Below are 19,490 nucleotides of genomic sequence, written 5' to 3'. Positions count from 1 at the left end.
GCTATTCCGAGTGAAATAGAATATTTCCCAAAATTCGAAATGATCAGAAATCAATTTTTCTCGCTCTAGTGTCTCGCATCTTTTATCATTCATTATTCTCTCCTGATTTTGGAGGGAATGTAACGAACTATTGGAATTTTAGATAGTGTTGCTGATTACTTGAACTTGTGACTTTAATAAGGTTTGAGTTTGTTTGTTATTATTTATTAAAGTTTTAATACTGTCTTCGTTGAAGAATTGTGCATCATCGGCTCTAGTGTCTCACATCTTGTTTGTCAGCCATAAAAATGGGAATATTTAATTGATAGGGGTTAATGATCATGGGTTAATGAGCATCTTTGGCTAATTTCAGGTGTTTAGCGTATATTTAGAGATTCCTCAGGAGTGGGGGACGTTTGGGGCGCACGGTGTGGTAACCGGAAGTGGGAATCCGGTCGCGAAGTTTAGGATCCCCGCGCGACAGGGATGCGGATTCGCTGTCTGGGTGGTTTCTGTGTGCAGCCACGGTGTTTCCAGAGCGGACCGATGTTTAGACTGCTTAAGTCACCCGGGCTACGACATATTTATTCATGCGCCGCGTGGGTACCGGTATGTAAATGCGAGTTACGGAGCAACGACGGCGTTCTCCAGCAGCCAGCCAGCGCCCGGCCACCTGAACAGGTCACGCGTCATGCCATTAGCGTTCTTGCGGGACGAAATCAGAAAGCACCCAACGCCGCAACCGCACCTGGCCTGCCAATAGAACCGTCCTCGTAAACTTCTTCCTCGCACCCTCTCTATATTCCCTCGATTATCCCCCGTCCGCACAACGGAATCCATTTCTGCGAACTGGACTCGCGAAAACACGCTAATATTTCCATGGAATCTTTCGCTGTTCCACCTTTGCAAGCAAAACTAAGTCTAAAAAATCCATAAATTGTTAAGAAGTTGTAACGAAAATATGAAATGTGGTGTCAACGAATGTACCTTTGTTTCCATTTCAAAGTCCACCTTTGTGGAGACACTTTTAACACTAGGTTTACGGAATACGTCAATTTGACGCATTAAGATTCTAAACCTAACGTTACAGAACTCATAAATATTATTTCCTAGCAATTTATGTTAGATTTAATTGATGTAATGATATGAATATACACTCTAATTAAAAGAAAAATTGCATTTTAATGTAACTGTTAACACAGCGAATTACAATAAAAATATGCGCAACGAGTGTCCGTAAACCTAGTGTTAACATCGACGTGCTATTGAATTTATCGTTGACTTCGGTTGGTTGCGATTTTCTCGAAATTTTTGCGATTAATTCATCTCTGTAGTGTAAACTTTCTCTCTCAGAGTGCTCCATAAGTAAAAATTGAATGTTTAAGGTCGAGTGACCAATTTCTAGGCCCCCCTCGATCTATCCATTGTTGAGGATAGTGTCTATTAAGCCAATTTTTGTACTGAATGGCATAATGGCATAATGCACTGAACATCTTAGAACACTAGACTAGACACTAGACCTAGACTTAGACACGTGATATTGATTTTTGCGATTAATTCATCTCTGTAGTGTAAACTTTCTCTCTCAGAGTGCTCCATAAGTAAAAATTGAATGTTTAAGGTCGAGTGACCAATTTCTAGGCCCCCCTCGATCTATCCACTGTTGAGGATAGTGTCTATTAAGCCAATTTTTGTACTCAATGGCATAATGGCATAATGCACTGAACATCTTAGAACACTAGACTAGACACTAGACCTAGACTTAGACACGTGATATTGATTTTTGCGATTAATTCATCTCTGTAGTGTAAACTTTCTCTCTCAGAGTGCTCTATAAGTAAAAATTTAATGTTTAAGGTCGAGTGACCAATTTCTTGTACTGAATGAGCATAATAAACTGAACATCTTAGAACATAGACTAGACACTAGACTTAGAACAGTCTTAGATGTACTTGTGGGACACCCTGTACATTCTGGAAGACGTTAGGACATTCTGAACGAAACGAGGCAGTTCTCTTCTGTTACGGTGGCTGTCGCATTCCTGCTCGTAACTTCCGTTCTAAGCACGCCACTATGGATGTAGGTCGCCATAGTGTTCGCGGTGTTCAATTTTGAACCGATTATGGCACCATGGAAGCGTTATCGTCGAGAGATATTAAAGAACGTTTCATACGATAGTCACTCTGTCTAATATCATCGCTTTCGCTCGCACCATTTTTTTTAAATTTATTTTAGGTCGCGTGATTATTTTCGTAATCATTTATTTTGGAGATCTAGAAGGATTAAACCGCGTGAATGATTTATTAGATTCGTGGGATCATGCCAGTGTAAATTATCGCTCGATCACGTTCCCTCCGTTCCAAACATTTGTCATTCGCACTGAATCATGCGGTCTATATTACGCATACGTCACATGCGCCTAAAACGATGTTTTAACGTTATGCATCAACCTAATTCGGTCTAATCAATGTGTTCATTTCAAGATATTTGTTTATCTTTTGACTTCAAACAGATGCTCGATGCTGCAACAAGCTTCCATCGATAATATTACCAATTTTTCACAATTTTTATTATCGTACTATCTGGTGACAAGCTCGACACAGAAAACGGAAACTATTACGGTGGTTTCGAACCGTTTTAAAGCCTGGAAACTCGTTTTTCGTGTCTTCTGGAAGTCTCGTCACGAATTGTATCGACCGATCGTGAAAAGTAATTTCTCGATCGTTTGTCTACTCTCGATGGTTCGTGGTAAAAAAGAAATGTCTGGAAATTCCCCAAACGGGGCAAATCTTTCCCCCAAAAGTAATAATTTCTCTCAACAGAATATTCACAGCAGTTTCTGTCCGTCTTCGTGACTAGAAAATCGTTTATTTTTCAAACCCAGTAGATTTTCCACGCCCTGGACTCTTCCCTCGAAAAGCATCGATAATTTGTCATAATCTATGATAGAATAGTAATACAGAAGGTATTAATAATTTCTTGGGCGGTTGGCTGAAGATTTGCAAGCGTTGTCTCGCAACAGTGGCTTCGAGTAGGCGCTTTGCACGTGATGTATAGTAGTATTAATTTATGAAGTCTCGTTAAAGCATGAAAATGTTGGTTCATTAACGAGCGGATAATGTGTTGGGATAATTTATGGCCGCGCATATATCCGTTAGGAGGTTTCTGAATTATGAATTGGCGATGCGTTGGACGAATTGAAAAAATTCGAACGAATGCGCGTTTAATGGTGAAATATATATCACGACGCGGATATTGTGCATCGGGCAACGGTGAACTGGCCACGAAGAAGATTAATTCCTTCCGGCGTACCTGCAGATTGATTTTTCGATGAGAGAAAAGACCGTTCATCATCGCGCGCGCACATCGACTGGCTACTTAACGGGAGTGATAAACGACGTAATTAATGCCGACAGCCGGTGAATCGTTCCTCGTTGTTCGTCACGTTACGTGGAAAAGTCCCCCCCCCGGTATGTTAATAACCGTTTTATTCCGCGTGGTACATCTGTTTTCATGCTTCATCGTATTATTACGGTGCATCGTTAGAGTTTCGAATCTTTCGCGCCTCGTGTTTCGATTATCTTCTTGAGATATCAATACACTCGGAACACGAACGTTTCTTCGCGCCTTATAATCCCTATACAGGTTGCCAGAAGCGTATCAAACCGCTAATTAATTCTTCATGTCGTTTCGAGTCTAATCCCCGCGCTTAAACTTGTCGCGTTGCACTTTGTGCATTTAAATACTTTTTTATTCCTTCCATAGTAATGTATATTTAATAAGAATAGACAGATTTATTTGAAATCTAGTCTGAGAGTTTAAAATCTAAAAGAAAGAAACGATGGAACGATGTGCCTTGCGAGTCTTTGCAGGGTTAATTTGGGTAGTTTGAGAAAGAGGGTTTGCACCCCTCGAAAAAAAGGGGAGCGAATGAAAATGGCGAAAAAGTTGCGATTCGGTTCTCAATTAGAAGCGCGCGCAGTTTCTGCAAATTTGTATTTCTAAATTGAACGGCTCCTAGGTAAATAATACGGGAACTTTTCTCGATTAACAAAGTAAGAGAGGTAGAGCGTGGAAAGAGAGGAAGGAACGTCTTTGAAGTTCGTACATAACGTTGAAATTTCTGTTAAAGAACTTCCCCCGACGCAGTCTCGAGTTTTTCAACTTGAACTTACCCGATCGTATTTTCCGCTATATATTTTCCTCCCCCCGCTATCCGACGGCATCGCCGTGGGTCGTTCGATATAACGGAGTCGATTTATTGGAAATGAGACGTAACTCGCCGTGGCTCGATACTCTGCAAGCTAAAATATTAATCTCGTCGGGAAGGGTATACGCGCAAAAAGGAGGAAACCGAAGCCTTTTGAAACGTTCCGAGAAATGGAAACCGGAGGGGACCTGTTTCTGTAATTCCTTCAATTTCTATTTGAGCAACGATAAATTGGATTTTAGGTCTCGTTGAGCGAAATCGATGCAACAACCTATTTCAGCCTCTGTTTTATGAAATGCCTCGGTGAAATTCTTTAGTATTACTCTTGATACACATACTCGGCACTGGAGCAACTCCAGAAAATTAAATATGCTGGATAATTAGACTGTATCTGCATACGAAGTGATGAAAACGAGAAATTGGATTTTTATGGGAGTTTTCTCATTTTACAGGGGTTAAGGAACAACTTTGTGGAATTTCTTGGAATCTCTAAATATTCTCCACTAAAATACGCGTTGTTTGCTTTTTTAAACATTAAAATCGTCCAATCCGTTCAGGAGTTATGATATTTTAAAGATAGGCTTGAAATTTCAGTAGAATAAATTCTAGTCAGACATTGCAGTTTCGGTAAAGTATTTTTTTTCTCGAAAGTACGTAGGATTTCGGGGGTATGTGTATTGACCAAAAATAATTGTACTTGGCCCCTGCAACTAAAAATAATTTTTCCAGAAGGATTTGAAATTTTTTTATTTCGTCCAAAAATTTGTCCACTTTCCTGAATTTTTTTCTCGAAAATACGTAGAATTTCGGGGGTATGTGTATTGACAAAAAATGATTGTACTTGACCCCTGCAGCCAAAAATAATTTTTCCAGAATGATTTGAAATTTTTTAATTTTATCCAAAAATTTAGGCACCTAACCCCTGTCGATTTTTCTTAAAAATTCGTTTTTCATTTTTAATACATTTGTTTGACGCGCTATGGAAATTTTGTCTAATACTTTTTTACAGGTATCCATGAGCTCTACTTCCTCCCAAAATTTCAATCCAATATATTCACTATTGTAGGAGTTATGGCGGTTTGAAAATTGGGCCATTTTATATAGGGTTTTTGTAATTTTACGGGGTCAAGGAACAACTTTTCGTATATTTTTGGAATGTCTACTTATTCTGCACTAAAATACGCGTTGTTTGCTTTTTGAAACTTGAAAATCCTCCAATCCGTTCAGAAGTTATGGCGTTTTAAAGAATCGCCTGAAATTTTCAAGTGACATTTCTGGCATCACGTAAGATTTTTTGGTAAGGAATTTTTTTCTCGTAAATGGTTAGGAATTCGGGGGTATGTGTATTGACCAAAAATGATTATAATTGATCCCCACAACCAAAAATAATTTTTTCAGAACGAATAGAAATTTTTTAATTTCGTCGAAAAATCTCACACCTTCTCGAATTTTTTCCTCAAAAGTGCGTAGGAATTCGTGGATATGCCTATTCACCAAAAATGATTGTAATTAACCCCCACAATCGAAAATAATTTTTTCAGAATGATTTGAAATTTCTTAATTATATCAAAAATTTCACATCTTCTCGAATTTTTTTCTCAAAAGTGCGTAGGAATTCGGGGGTATGTCTATTCACCAAAAATGATTGTAATTAACCCCCACAATCGAAAATAATTTTTTCAGAATGATTTGAAATTTTTTAATTTTAACAAAAATATCTCATCTTCTCGAATTTTTTTCTCAAAAGTGCATAGGAATTCGTGGATATGCCTATTCACCAAAAATGATTATACTTGGCCCGTGCAACCAAAAATAATTTTTTCACAATGATTTGAAATTTTTTAATTTGCCCACTTACTGAATTTTTTTCTCAAAAATGGTTAAAATTTCGGGGATATGTCTATTCACCAAAAGTGATTATACTTGACCCCTGCAGTCAAAAATATTTTTTCCAGAACGATTTGAAATTTTTTTTTCGCTGTAAAATTTAGGCACCTACCCCCTGTCGATTTTTCTTTAAAATTCGTTTTTCATTTTTAATAAACACCATGGTTAATTTAGTAATACAATCTATTGATAAAAATAAAATATATGAAGAATAATCGAGATAAATATTACAAGAGTTGTTCTTTAGGTTTCGTTCAACGTTTCGAGCCTTTCACTTTCGATGCAAGGGAATTCAGTCCCGTCAGAAAACCGCAGTTAAGATCGCGAGTTTCGTTGCAGCTGGTCGAGTGCAGAGTCAACGGAATACGGTAGTATTAAAATGCGTACGGCCGGTCGTGAAACTTATCAGCGACGTTGAGAAATACGCTGATTACAGGACTAATTACGGGGAATCCAGCGCATACACGTCGTCGACACGATAACGGGACGAGGAGCCGAGGTACGACCAGGTATTCCACTTTGTTGACAACGATGAATCCCACGACGAAATAATATTATCGCCGGGTACCGGCTATTCCGGCACGATCGCGAAGCCTTCAGGTGACAAAGACCAACGAGCACTATCTGACGATGACCCTTTCAGTTCGCCGGAGTTAAGATCCTTCTTAAAAGGACTCGTCGTTCCTCCTTTTCTTCCCTCGTTCCTCGCGGCGGGACACGCTATCGTATACCAAGACGAGATAACCGCGCCGAACGAGGATGCCTTAAGGGGCTACACACACCTTCGTACCGTTCCCTGAAAAAGTTACAGGATTATCGTCGTGCCGGGAATGAAAATAGACGCAGTCCCCCGGTGCGTGTACCGGAAATTGTGCAACTCTTTTCAACACAATTGCACCGAACGCGGAACCGTGTTTCACTCGGCCAAGCGATTTAGTTTACCTTTTTTCGCTGGAGAGTTCGATGCGCGGGAATTAACAGCCATCCCTAACTCCTCATGGACGCTCCATAGTTGCATCAATTTTATATTAATACAATTATAGGACTTAACGAAGAGAATACAAACGAATTTCAAACACACCAAGCACTCAATCTTTTTACACAAATTAATATCATATAACAATCACAGCCACTCGTTTTGTTCTCACTGTCTCTGGCTACCCATTCCTCCACGAACAAAACCCAAATATTCAACACAAATCTACGTAATTATCGAATTTTTTAAGTAGATAACGCTTGTTATTTTTGTTCCGTGCAAAGCCGGTTTTCCGTGTCTTCCACGTAGAAGCAATATTATCATTCGCGCCGGATTTCGCGGAGTGCTTAGCAAAAGCTTTTACACGCGCTTCCGTTGCGTCCACTTTTAAGCCGTTCAACTTCAATTAGCTCTCCGAGCGACCGATCCTTTGTATCGCGAACGGAGTCGGCTTTGTGCTAGCCGTAATACTTTTGATGTTTCGTAAAGAAAGTACCCGGGGCTCTCTGTAACACCTACTTTAGATTCTCCGGACAAAGAGAGGCGATCCTTAGATCCTGATCCTGGGCGTGGTCCACGAATTTACACAAACAACGATTTCAGGGCTCTCGAAGGATCGTTGAAGCCTACATTTCTCTGACAAATCTATTCGTTACGCTTACTTAACCCTTAAGTGGATTATTGGTGTTACTGCAAAATTTTTTAAATGCTCTAAAGGAAAGTTGATTACCATTTACCAATTTGGTTATTGGAAAAGGTAGGGCTATTGGGGCGTGTGATTCGAATGAAACGACAATAATTACTAATCGAATGTACTTTTTAGTAACACTAAATCTACCACGAACCGGTCAAATGACCGTTTTTAAAATTTTGTTTAGAATTTCTAACGCACAATGTTATTTTAGCGCACATTTAACGTCACGATTTTTCTTATAGCATACGTACAATCAATTTATCAATATTCACTTCTATTCTTATTGTTTGTTTTCTAAGAAAAATTGTCTTAGAACAGTCTAATAACGCGTATTAAAAATAGTAAAACTTTAGACGCGTGCAGTTCCGAAAATACTAGGGTTTTATTAATTATTGAGGTATTGTTAGAAACGGGAAAGCTTCCCCTTTAAAGTGGTTTTTGGTTTTTGTCGATCGGACTTACCGTTTTCGAGATATCGTAATTTAAATGAAAGGGTGATTTTTCAATTTCTCCAGTCTCTGCCTTAGAAAAGGCTATTAACGAGTATTAAAAATAGTTAAACTTTGGACGCGTACAGTTCCGAAACTACTAGGGTTATATTAATTATTAAGGTATTGTTGGAGGCGGTGAACCTTCCCCTTTAAGACGGTTTTTGGTTTTTGACGATCGGATTTTCCGTTTTCGAGATATCGTAATTTATGTAAAGGGGTATTTTTCTTAATTTGACTATCGCTGTCTCCGTCTGACGCGTCGCGCTGGACCTCTTTGTCTCTCACGTGCACGTGACTAGCGTGGCCCAGTGACCTAGTTTCTCTCGAAGCACGTGCGGTCAACGACCTTGACCAGCAGAATGTAAACAAACACTTCCGGACCCTATATCTCCGAAACTAGCCACCGCATCGACTTGAAATTAAAATCGCTATATCTCCGGAACTAATAAAGCTATCCACTCGTGCAAACGCTCGTTTTAAAGGGCATTTCATCCCCTATCCGATGACTATAAAAACTATTATAATTTATTTTATCTTCAATGTTTATTTTGCAATTTACTTTGACGCGATCGACTTGAAACTAAAATCGCTATATCTCCGGAACTAATTACGCTATCGACTCGTACAAACGCTCATTTTAAAGGGCATTTCATCCCCTATCTGATGACTATAACAACTATTATAATTTATGCTATCTTCTATGTTTATTTTCACATTTACTTTGACGCTACATACCTAAAGATGTTTCAGCAATTCCTATTGATCATACGACTGTATATTATACGATATAATGCAAAAGTTAGGCGATTAGAAATCATTTGACCGGTCATGGTAGGAATAGGTGTACACGAGGTGTCGGTAGATTTAGTGTTAAATGATATGTAGAAGGTATATCTAAGAATTCAGTTCTGATCTCTGAGAGATCTGTTGGAAGACTGTGCAAGAACCCATGGCCAAAACTCCAGACATATACAATCGTCACTGGAGATGATTTTTGTAACAACGTGAGAATTAGTAAAATAATTCTGTTGAGATTGAGAGTCCATTCAGGGGTTGAACCCCAATCGTCTGCCACTGGGTGAATTTTTCCACGCGTGTAGGTGTTGCTATCGAACAATAACCGATATCCGTAACTGGCGCTTCAGCGTGAGTAACGAACGAACCCCCCCGGGGGGAATTGTCGCGAAATCGTCTCGACAGCTAGCAGTTAACAATTACGGAGCCGTGTGCAAAGATCGCGGAAAGAGAATTGAATCTCCCCGGTGACTAGCAGAATTCGTTCCCCCGGAGGGACTTTGGTAGTCCACGAAATCCTCCGCAGCTCAAAGCCAGCTCCCGAGAGGTGTGCATGCCCCCTCGGCGCTGGTTTACCATAATGGAGCCACGTTTTCTCCGTGGCGCTGGGAATTATTTACTCACTACCGCCAGGAATGCGGAGAGCACCGTTGTAAGAACAGCCCGAGGTCTCACCTAACCCGACGTAGCTGCAATCCCCGTCGAGATTCAGCGACCGAAAGATTCCTCCCTCCAGCGGTCACCGTTACCCCATCCTAGCCACCCTCCTCCCCCTCACCCGGAGATATCATTACGCAGATAAAACCGCATCGCTGAAAGGCCGCCGAGCTAATCGACTCCTCGCGCTCCTTCCTCCCCGAAACTCGTGCTTCCTCGAAATCTTTCGAGATGTTGCAACGGAATTCTGATAAAGCAGCTGGCGACGGTCCCTAACGGGCGTCGGGATCCTGGCAGCAGGCGAATCAACGTATTCCCTTTTCGAAGGGAGGCTCGTCCCGCCGTAGGAATTCCTCGATAAACCTGATCGATCCGTTCCTCCGTCGAGCGTTCATCCCGGGGACAAGGATCTCCTCTCAAACGTTGCCCCGCGTCTCGAAGTCAAGTCTTGACCACTTCGAAACGTGTTAAAATATCTCAGAAGTGACTGTTAGCTTCCACATAGTTCCTGAACACTGAATAGTTTCTTCTTACGAACAAAACTAGTTGCAATAAGCTCTCTATTTTGAAACTTGTTTCTAACACATTGACTGCCACGTGGCCCACATATGGGTCACGCGACTTTTCACCAAGGAGTTAAAAAAATTAATTCTCAAGATTAAATTTAAAAGAAAATAAAGCTAGGTAGGGCCCTTGAATTTTAACGAGACAAATTCTTGGTTATCTAGTTTCCAATTGTCTAGAAACAAAATTCAATTTTCCTTTTAATTTTAGTCAATATATTTGTATAATTCGTACCAGTGGCGCGATTAATTGGTAATGATGTGATTTAATTGGCTAGCTAAGAAATAGGAACCGTGAATGGCTTCTCGCGCAAACAGAACCACGTCGAGCAAAGAAAGCTCTGAGTTTGAGGGACCGTTTCGCGGAGATTGCAATCATTTCTTCGCTCGTGCATTGCTCTGTACCGTCTCCAAAATTCTTTGAATGCCACGTACAAATAAACGAGACCCGGAAACGCACCGTGTGCTCGTTTCAAATATTTAGTCGCGTCTTTGGCGAGAAATTAATTTTAAAAAACGGTGTCTCTCGCCATTCTCGGGTCTCGGAACTTGTGTTTCCTGTGTCTCGACACCTCCGTGAATTTCACAAAGATCTGGCATTGAATAGGTCTAACTCTCAGCCGATCGTTATAGCAGGAAAGCATGCAAAGCTGAAATTTCCAGTCTCGAGTGAAGAGAATCTCGTAGAATTATCTTCGAGCATGCCGGATAGGAACTTGCAGCAAACTTCGAAACGACTTGTGGCATTCTACGATGGGAATAGTTGCATCTTGCCATAACCTGCTTACTTTACACACACGATCGCCAACTAGCCTTCAGCTGTTGAAACGTGCACCGTGGTATGTAGCAAACGAAATGCTTTGGCTCGTTGATTGACAAGCATAGAATCGACAATCTTCTATTTCGACGAAGAACATTGAATAATTTTATACGCGTAAAGTGAAATACAGAAGTGAAAATTACCCTTAAAATTGAGGTCGAAAATTACGTTCAATTTCCTGCCACGCAAATTTTTGTCGAATTTTCTGGAGCAAAAGGGTGTTTAAAGCAGGAAATTTAGCAAGTTTCGTGGTATTATACTTTAAAATCGAACGGGCGAGATTTCTTTCGAGCCGTATTGCGATGGAACGAAGCGTCTCTCGTAAATGCGGAGCCAGGACGATACAGCCATAAATCATCATTTTAGAACCGTGGCTAGAAAGCCTTTTTACACGTGTGAACAATTTACGTGGGCGTCCGCGAAGTAATCTCGCCACGAAGGGACCGAGGACGTCTTGCAACGTTTCTTGCGAAAATAATTTAAGGAAAAGGTCCTGCGCCGTAAATACAGTGAATAAAATTTCTATAAAAGTGCTATGGTTTCCTGATGTATGAGAAAATCTGTTGCCAATCATTGCATCGTTAAAAATGTTAAAATGGAGAAATCTTTACCAAAACTTCGAGGCAGAAGGCTCGTAAGATGTTTGCAAGGTTTCCTCGTAAATATACGAGCATGTTCGAGCTTTTCGTGACCACCTAATCACCATCGGAGGTCTCCGGTGCAGCGAGGACTTCTGTTGCATCGATCTGCATCGGGAGAGTCCGGTCGTCGGAGGTAGGGCCACGGAGGGGAGAGAAAAGTTTTCATGGGGGAACATAATGCTATCAGAAGCTGGCCATCCGCGGGTAAGAAGACAAGCAGGCAGCCCAGAAGGTTGGGGCTTGATGAACGTGCCCGTTTATATCTACCGGCTGGAACCACCGAACGGGCACAGCCGGTCGACGCCGAATTCCGCCGGTTTCCAATAATTTTATTTTTGCTTTTAATGCGCCGTCCGCGATGGGATCGTGCAAGGGCTGCCTGGCGGCGGTCGATGGCGCTTCTTGATACTAGATAAAACCGAGGAACGACCGGTCGCCTCCTTTCGGCCCCCTCCTCCCCGTTTTCTCGTCTCCTCTTTGTTGCGGACGCGCGTAACCGCGAGTAAGATGCCATCGGTCCTCGAACGAGCAAGATTGCCTTTTCGACGCTGCCACCGAGCCCACCGAAACATCGCCGCGCCTCCGATCTCCGGATATTTATTGCCTGCGCCCCTCGATCCGAATTCTTCCGCTGTTTCGCGAATTCGGGGATTTTTTCTCGTCCAAGATCACGCGTTTGCTCGTGTTCCCCCGAGTCGCGAACTCGTTGATGCTGATCTCGCGTGCGTTGGGCACCTACGAGAAGACGAGGGTAGGAACACCGCCAGATGCTCGTTCTTGAGCCTTCCTCGCGTCGAGAGCTTCTCCTTGTCGAGTCTCTAACCCTTTCCGTCGTTAAACGATTTCTAAGGTGACAATTTGTGAAAATGTGTCTTTGATGCTAGAATTCGACTCTGTTTAAGAAACAACAATGTCAGGATGTGGTCAAGATTGAAATGAATTTCAATTTAGCGCTTCAGGTCTAATATTTCGAGATCACGTGTGTTTGTGAATCTTTTTTTTTAACGAGTTTAGAGCATCAAAAACAGGGGTTATTAGCAACTATTAATGGCCCAATTTATCTCTATCTATGGTAGTTATTTGGTTGGAATCTTGTGGGGGCAAATTTATAGGATTAGCGAGGGTGGTCCTCATAGATTACCTACAATTTCGATGGATTTGCAAAAAAATAGTAATATTCGCCTCAGGTGATGTTGTCCATGATTTTCCAGGCCTCTTCTGACTTGATCGTACTTCCTGCAGTCGAGGATGATGTGGTTAACAGTTAAGGGCTGCATGTTTCACAAATCCTGGGTTGACTATTATTTAGGAGGTGCGAGTGAGTTAATTTGGTTTTAATTTGTCTTAGCTTGACGATTTTCTGCTAAATTTTCTTGCTTTTGGGGTGCAATAAACGAGTGCCCCCTTCAGGTAGTGCTGACCTTTGCAAGGGAGGAGACTGCACCAATCGATGCAAATTTCCATTGAAAATACATGCATGCAATGTTTATTCTCAACAACACTACTTTCCAGTACTTCTGTTTCGTCGACTAAACTGTGCTGGTCAAGAGTCGAACAGTTTGAATTAAGAAAATGGGGCCCAGTCGAGGACTCGAAGTTAGGTTCCTTCGATTGCAATGAATTTCTGAATCAAGTATAGGAGAATTCGCTGGACAGACGAAAGATCGCTCATGAATAAGAAATGCGTTCCGGCGGTTATTTCTCACGGCGTTGTAGCGTTTCCACGGAAAATTCCACACCCTCGCCGGGAGGGGGCAGGAATATCGAGAGGGCGGTAAATAATATCCACGCGTGTACAGGCGTCGGGCGATAAATCACCGGTCGGCGTGACAGGAAATTGAACTTTCGAGAATACTTATGCGCTCCTGATTATTCACGTCGATAGCGCGCGTTTTACTAAGTGAAAAGCCGCCGGGGGGATGAATGGTCGCCGTCATATTTTAGGCTGCGTCGCTGATAATAAATAACGCGTCGCTGTTTCAACGATCAGGCCACTCCAAACAAGAAAGATGCCTTCTTCGACCTTTCTTTTTTCCTCGTTTTATCAAACAATTCACCCGTGTATTTATACAAAATTACGGAAAATTCAATGTCTCCAACTTGAGGGTGAGAACCACAAAGTCTGACGATATCCAATTGGAATTGTTCAAAGATTTCCAACTTTGTTGTGTAATAGTACTATTCAGGCAACTGAAAATTGTTGTATTAAGAGGAAACACTCTTGGTTATTTGACGGATTAAAGAGGATTCAAGTAGTGAAGAGTTTGATACCCACGATACGTGCTACAGTATCACTACACAGTATATTTGAAGAAAGAAAACGTGTTACATTTACAGATTGCCACATCAAGGCGTTCTGGTTGCCTAGTGAATAGGTCTTTGACCAAACTAGGAGATTAAAATTTGTTTGTATCTCCATTGTTGGTTATTTGACGGATTAAACAGGATTCAGGTAGTGAAGAGTTTGATACTCACGACAGTATCACTACACAGTATATTTGAAGAAAGAAAACGTGTTACATTTATCAAGGCGTTCTGGTTGCCTAGTGAATAGGTCTTTGACCAATCTAGGAGATTAAAATCCCAATGACAATCGACTCTTCCTAATATGATTGTTGTTTTTCCGTAAAAGGAAGTGACTATCCTCGACACAGAGCCTTGGTTAGCCATGGTAGTTGGTGACTATGTCCTAGAAATGGCAAGAATCATTTTGGCCGGTTGGACTTGCATCCTCCAAGGCTACTTTGTAATGCGATCAGCTTTGGTCGCGGGCCAAGCCACGACGACGACTCGCATCTGCGGCTCCAACCCGTGGAAATTTATGTGCTGGCTGTTTCCCACCCTCTGACACACCGTGGCAGGGCACGTGGACGGTTGTAAACCACCTCTTAGAAACTTAGACCCCCGTGATCCAGCAGACGCAACTTCGTTGAGTTAATTACACCCGGGGAACTTTACGTCCCGGTGATATTACATCGCGGGTGACTTTCTTCGCTGGAGCTAGCACAGCTTGCGTTATGCTCGTCATGCGTAGATGTCCCCTGTTATTTCCTGCGCGTTACCGTTTTACCATCCGTTGCTCTTGCAAACGCATTCTTTCAGGTTACGTCGACAGGGAGAGCAGTATTTTGCATTTTCCTAGACGTCACATACTCGCAAAGTTGATCTTACTACAATGCAGACGTTTTAAATTGAACATCCTAAGCTGCTTTCGCGTGCCCCCTTTCTTTTAACTTCCATGAGATATTCCTCGACTCGCTGTACTTTTCTCGTCCTTTGTCAGCTTTTCTGGAACCACCAATTACTTTTCACGAATGACGTAACGCGAGATTAGCGAAACAAAGCTGTATTGCGTAATATCTTGAGGGCAGAAGGGACGCGAGGGCATCGAAACGGCGTTCCCAAGATCAACAAGCGCAAATTTTCGTCCATTGCGGTTAATTAAAAAACTACAGACGAACATTATCCTATTGACGTTCTTTCATTACGGGGACGGCTTTGGGAGCAGATTGTATCGCGGATGATTTACCGACTTTTTGCGCGAAGATAATGGGACCGGGACGGGGAATACGCCGATAGCCAATTTCTTGGATACCCGATACATAATACGCGCACCGGACACAGAGTAATCTCGTTTTTATCGGGTCTCGCAAGATCCGCCAATTAGCGCGCATAACATTACCGTAATTACAGTACCTACCAAGCCAACCAAGGCATCATCGATAGGGTTAATATGCCCACCGAAAATATCCCCCCCTCCTTGGCGAAATTATATTCCGCCCCCTTGGACCCCAGAAAATCTACGGAATAAATACGGAATTAAAAAATAGCATCGCGTGGGGGTAAAAGTCAGCGAAACGAATTACGCCATCACAAAGGGGGGTCCTTCAGTGTTTTATCACCTTCGTGGAAGATGATTGATCTCGTATCGATCAAGTTTCACGAGAGAAATTTGGAGAAAAGAGACAGAGAAATGGCTGGTACTTAAAATCTGTAGCAAATTGAGAATTTATAATATACAGCTTCAAAATGATTCAGTTTGGCAATTACCACTAAGGCAAGGAGTTCACCTAACAGTGGAACCGTTGAATAGGTAGTTTTTTTAATAACTCTGATGCTTCCAAAAAAATTAACAAGTAATTTGTCACCTGGCGTTTAAAACAGACATTTGTTCCCATTAGTTTTGAACAAAACAGAGTTCATTTTCTCGAAGATTAAAGCCCCCCTGCCGCTGAAGGGTAATTAAACAGAATTCTGAAGAGGAACTTTTAGAAATTCCACGTTGCGTTGAAAGAACGCGTAAGAAACGAGCCGGGTTTTCGCGGACGCTTTGCGCGTGTTTGATGAAACATTTTTTGAATAAATAGACTCCGAGGAAATGAAATATTAATTCAGGCAAATAGAAACGTGTATGGTTACGTACGAAATTCATTATCTTTGGTAAACGTTGTTATATCAGTTTTTAATATTCTTGTTAGCCTCGAGTGAATAATTTGAGAAACACTGCCGCGAAGATAAAATATTATTTCAAGCAGCTGGGACTCTTTCGGTTACGTAAGAAACTTCATTATCTTTGGTAAACGCCACGGATGTGCTCGATGTTGGCGTGTTCGTCTTTAATATTCTTGTTAACCTCGAAGACATTTTTCTAAATTAAATCTGATATATTTAGAATTATTCTAGACGTAGATTCACTGTACAGACAATTTTCATTTCGAATCAGTTCCTTGGTCGTTCCATGATAGTATCAATCGCTTAGAAGTGAAAGATTCAACGCAATATGAATACAGTTTTTAGAAAAATGGTTATTCTATTATTTTGAGGCTGAAAAGTTGTAAATGAAAGCAAGAGATAAAGAAAGAGAAATTGAATGACGTTTGACTGGACGAAAGTAGGAGAAATCAGAATTCATGGGAAGGGGGGGTGGTGAAAGCAAATGCAAGGGATGATTCGACAAACACTGCCTTTAACAACGCTCGTTAAAACAACGCCTGGAGAGCAAACAGACAAGACAGATGTAAAATAAATAGGGGGGAATCGGCTGGCGGCGGTGATGTTGAATAACCGAGGGTGAGATCGAGAGGAAAGGGGTGAAGGAAAAAAACTAGGGGAGAACGAAATCGTGTTTCGCGTGATTCTAACAATTGCCACGGGAGTTTACCAATGGAAATAAAGCGAAAGTGTGCAGAATAATGGCTCAGAAAATTCCCCTAAAACCAAGAGAATTCTCATAAGTTCTATTCACCCTGGTGCAAATGCAAATCGATCTAATCTTGTCCTAATCATATTTGGTTACGAATACCGAGATCACGAGTCAACGAATTGTATATCGAGCTGGAGTCGATATAAAACCTGAAGGGTGGAGTCCAATTAGAGGTAGGGCCGCGTAGGGTGCTCGAGGACGCCTAATTTTGTTGAACTAACCTCGAAACGGAGTGATGGGGTACCGACGTAACACCGTGGGCAAGCAAAAGAACGCGAAACGAGACGGAGGAGAGCAGAAAAGGAACGCGTAAAGGGGGACCCGGGAACATGGGGCAAAAAAGAAGATGGCCGAAAGCGGGGGAGACGAGGATGCGTACGGTGTACGGGCACAATGGGTGGATGTGGGTGCGTGTAAGTAATGTATGCTCACATTGTTTACCGCCGCCTCGGCTTGTTGCTGTGGGCCATTGCACACGCCAAACAACCGGCACACGTGTCCACCCAGCGGGGCGTGAGCTCGCGTGTGGGTTACTCCGCGACGCCCACGCGTCCTCCGTCGCGGCGCTTCCACGGCAAACGCGAAAACGCGCCACCGAACGTGGCTCGATCAATTCGCTGCTGTGTCATGCAAATTGCAGTGGCGAAACCATGGCGTTAGGGATATCGTTAAAATTACGCTGTCAAATTAACAATAACAACACCTTGGATATTCCTTCAAACGATATTTGAAATAGCTTTTCCTGGAGACGGAAAATTTCTATTGTTGGCAATGGTGAACCATAAATCACATTCTGTTAATAATAAATTTTTTTTTTCAATAGTCATGTGGGATCGGGAAGATAATGACTCCGCTCTGTTCCGTTCCGCACAATTGTATTGTTGCTGTCGTACAACGACGTGACTCGTGGTGCGGGTTACGCTCGACTCTCTGGTACGATCATCGCCACCGTACCAAGAGGCCTTCAAAAACAAAAGACGGTCAGAGACGACGACAACGGCTTTTCGGCTCACGCGGCTCTGGTCGTCTCGTGTGCAACCATCGTCTCGTGTGCAACCATCGTCTCGTGTGCAACCATACATTGTAGCGGCTTCGAACGGCTAAGGCGTATGTGGTGCCTTGGCCGCCACACTACCCCCCTGCCAGTAATTGGCACAATTACGAAAAATTGACCGACTACATTACCACTACCATTTACTCTATTATATAAAATACGTTATCCTAACTAAGATTTACATTACAGTATTTGAACAGAGTTGAAAAAAAAGGAATTTACATGGAGTTTAATATATAATACGTAATACCTAAAAATACATGAAAGTACATAAAAGTGATGGATAAAAATAAATGGTATATGATACTTATTATAATAATGCGCAAGCCTTAAGTACTACCGCGTAATTTGAAATCGATCGGGAAAACGTACGCGTCTACCTGAACGCGTAACACGTTGCTGTATAACCGGCGCATTGTCAGGTACGTTTGTTTGTGTGACCGGCTGATTTTCTATGCTCACGGGATCCGGTCTGTTTTCTGCTAGCATATAAGCAGGCTTTAGCCTTTCAATTGATATATTTATTTCCTTACCTCTAATGTTTATTGTAAATGTTTTTTCGCCTCGGCGCCCTACGGCGTATGGACCTTCATAAGCGGGTTGTAAAATAGTTTTGGCTGAATCTGTTCGGATGAAAACATGTGTTGAACTGCTAAGATCTTTGAAAACGAATGTACGATTAACGGAATGGCGTGATGCATTAGAGGGACTCAATTTAGAAAAATGGTTGCGTAGTCTATTAGTAAAATCGGAAGCATTTTCTGTGCCTTCCGCTGAATGCGAAGACAAGAACTCTCCCGGTAATCTTAATGGCTCGCCATAAACTAATTCCGCTGAGGTAGCGCCGAGGTCTTCTTTCCAGGCGGAACGAATACCGAGTAGAACCGTCGGAAGTATTTCTGTCCACCTGTCGGATCCGTGGCACCTTATAGCCGACTTGAGCTGTCGGTGAAAACGCTCTACCATCCCATTGGCCGCTGGGTGATACGCCGTTGTGCGAAGGCGTGTGGATCCAATTAAATTGTTCAGCGCAAAAAATAATTTGGATTCGAATTGCCTACCCTGATCGGTGGTAATCCGTACGGGAGCACCAAACCGCGCTACCCAACCGTCATAAAAGGTTCGAGCTACGGTTTGGGCCTCCTGATCGACCATGGGGAAGGCTTCCGGCCACCGCGTATATCTGTCTACACAGGTCAGACAATACCTGAAACCTTCGGACACCGGTAAAATTACTATGTCTAAATGAATGTGTTCGAATCGCGCAGAAGGTTTAACAAATGTAGCCAATGGTGCAGTCACATGACGGGAAATTTTTGATCTTTGGCACGGTATACAGCAACGTGTCCACGTGCGAACATCTCTTTTAATCGACGGCCAAACATAACGTTGCGTTATGAGCTTGATCGTCGCGTTAATACCTGGATGTGATAATACATGTAACATATTAAAAACTGCACGTCGGAAAGGAGGGGTGACATAAGGTCTTACATTCTTAGTCGAAATATCGCAAAAAATTT

General features: G+C 42.1%; 1 protein-coding gene across 1 annotated transcript in view; it reads left to right on the top strand.

Moving 5' to 3' along the window:
* Positions 1 to 19,490, top strand: part of LOC122401899 (mannosyl-oligosaccharide 1,2-alpha-mannosidase IA-like) — a 667,988-nt gene that overhangs the window by 130,791 nt on the left and 517,707 nt on the right. The gene's annotated exons all lie outside the window — the stretch shown is intronic.

Source organism: Colletes gigas, unplaced genomic scaffold (genome assembly GCF_013123115.1).
Source record: "Colletes gigas isolate AHSC1104 unplaced genomic scaffold, ASM1312311v1 Colletes_gigas_Sc00029, whole genome shotgun sequence".
NCBI classification, from domain to species: Eukaryota; Metazoa; Arthropoda; class Insecta; order Hymenoptera; family Colletidae; genus Colletes; species Colletes gigas.
Note: the sequence above shows the minus strand (reverse complement) of the source record. Positions and strands in the feature narration are given on the sequence as shown.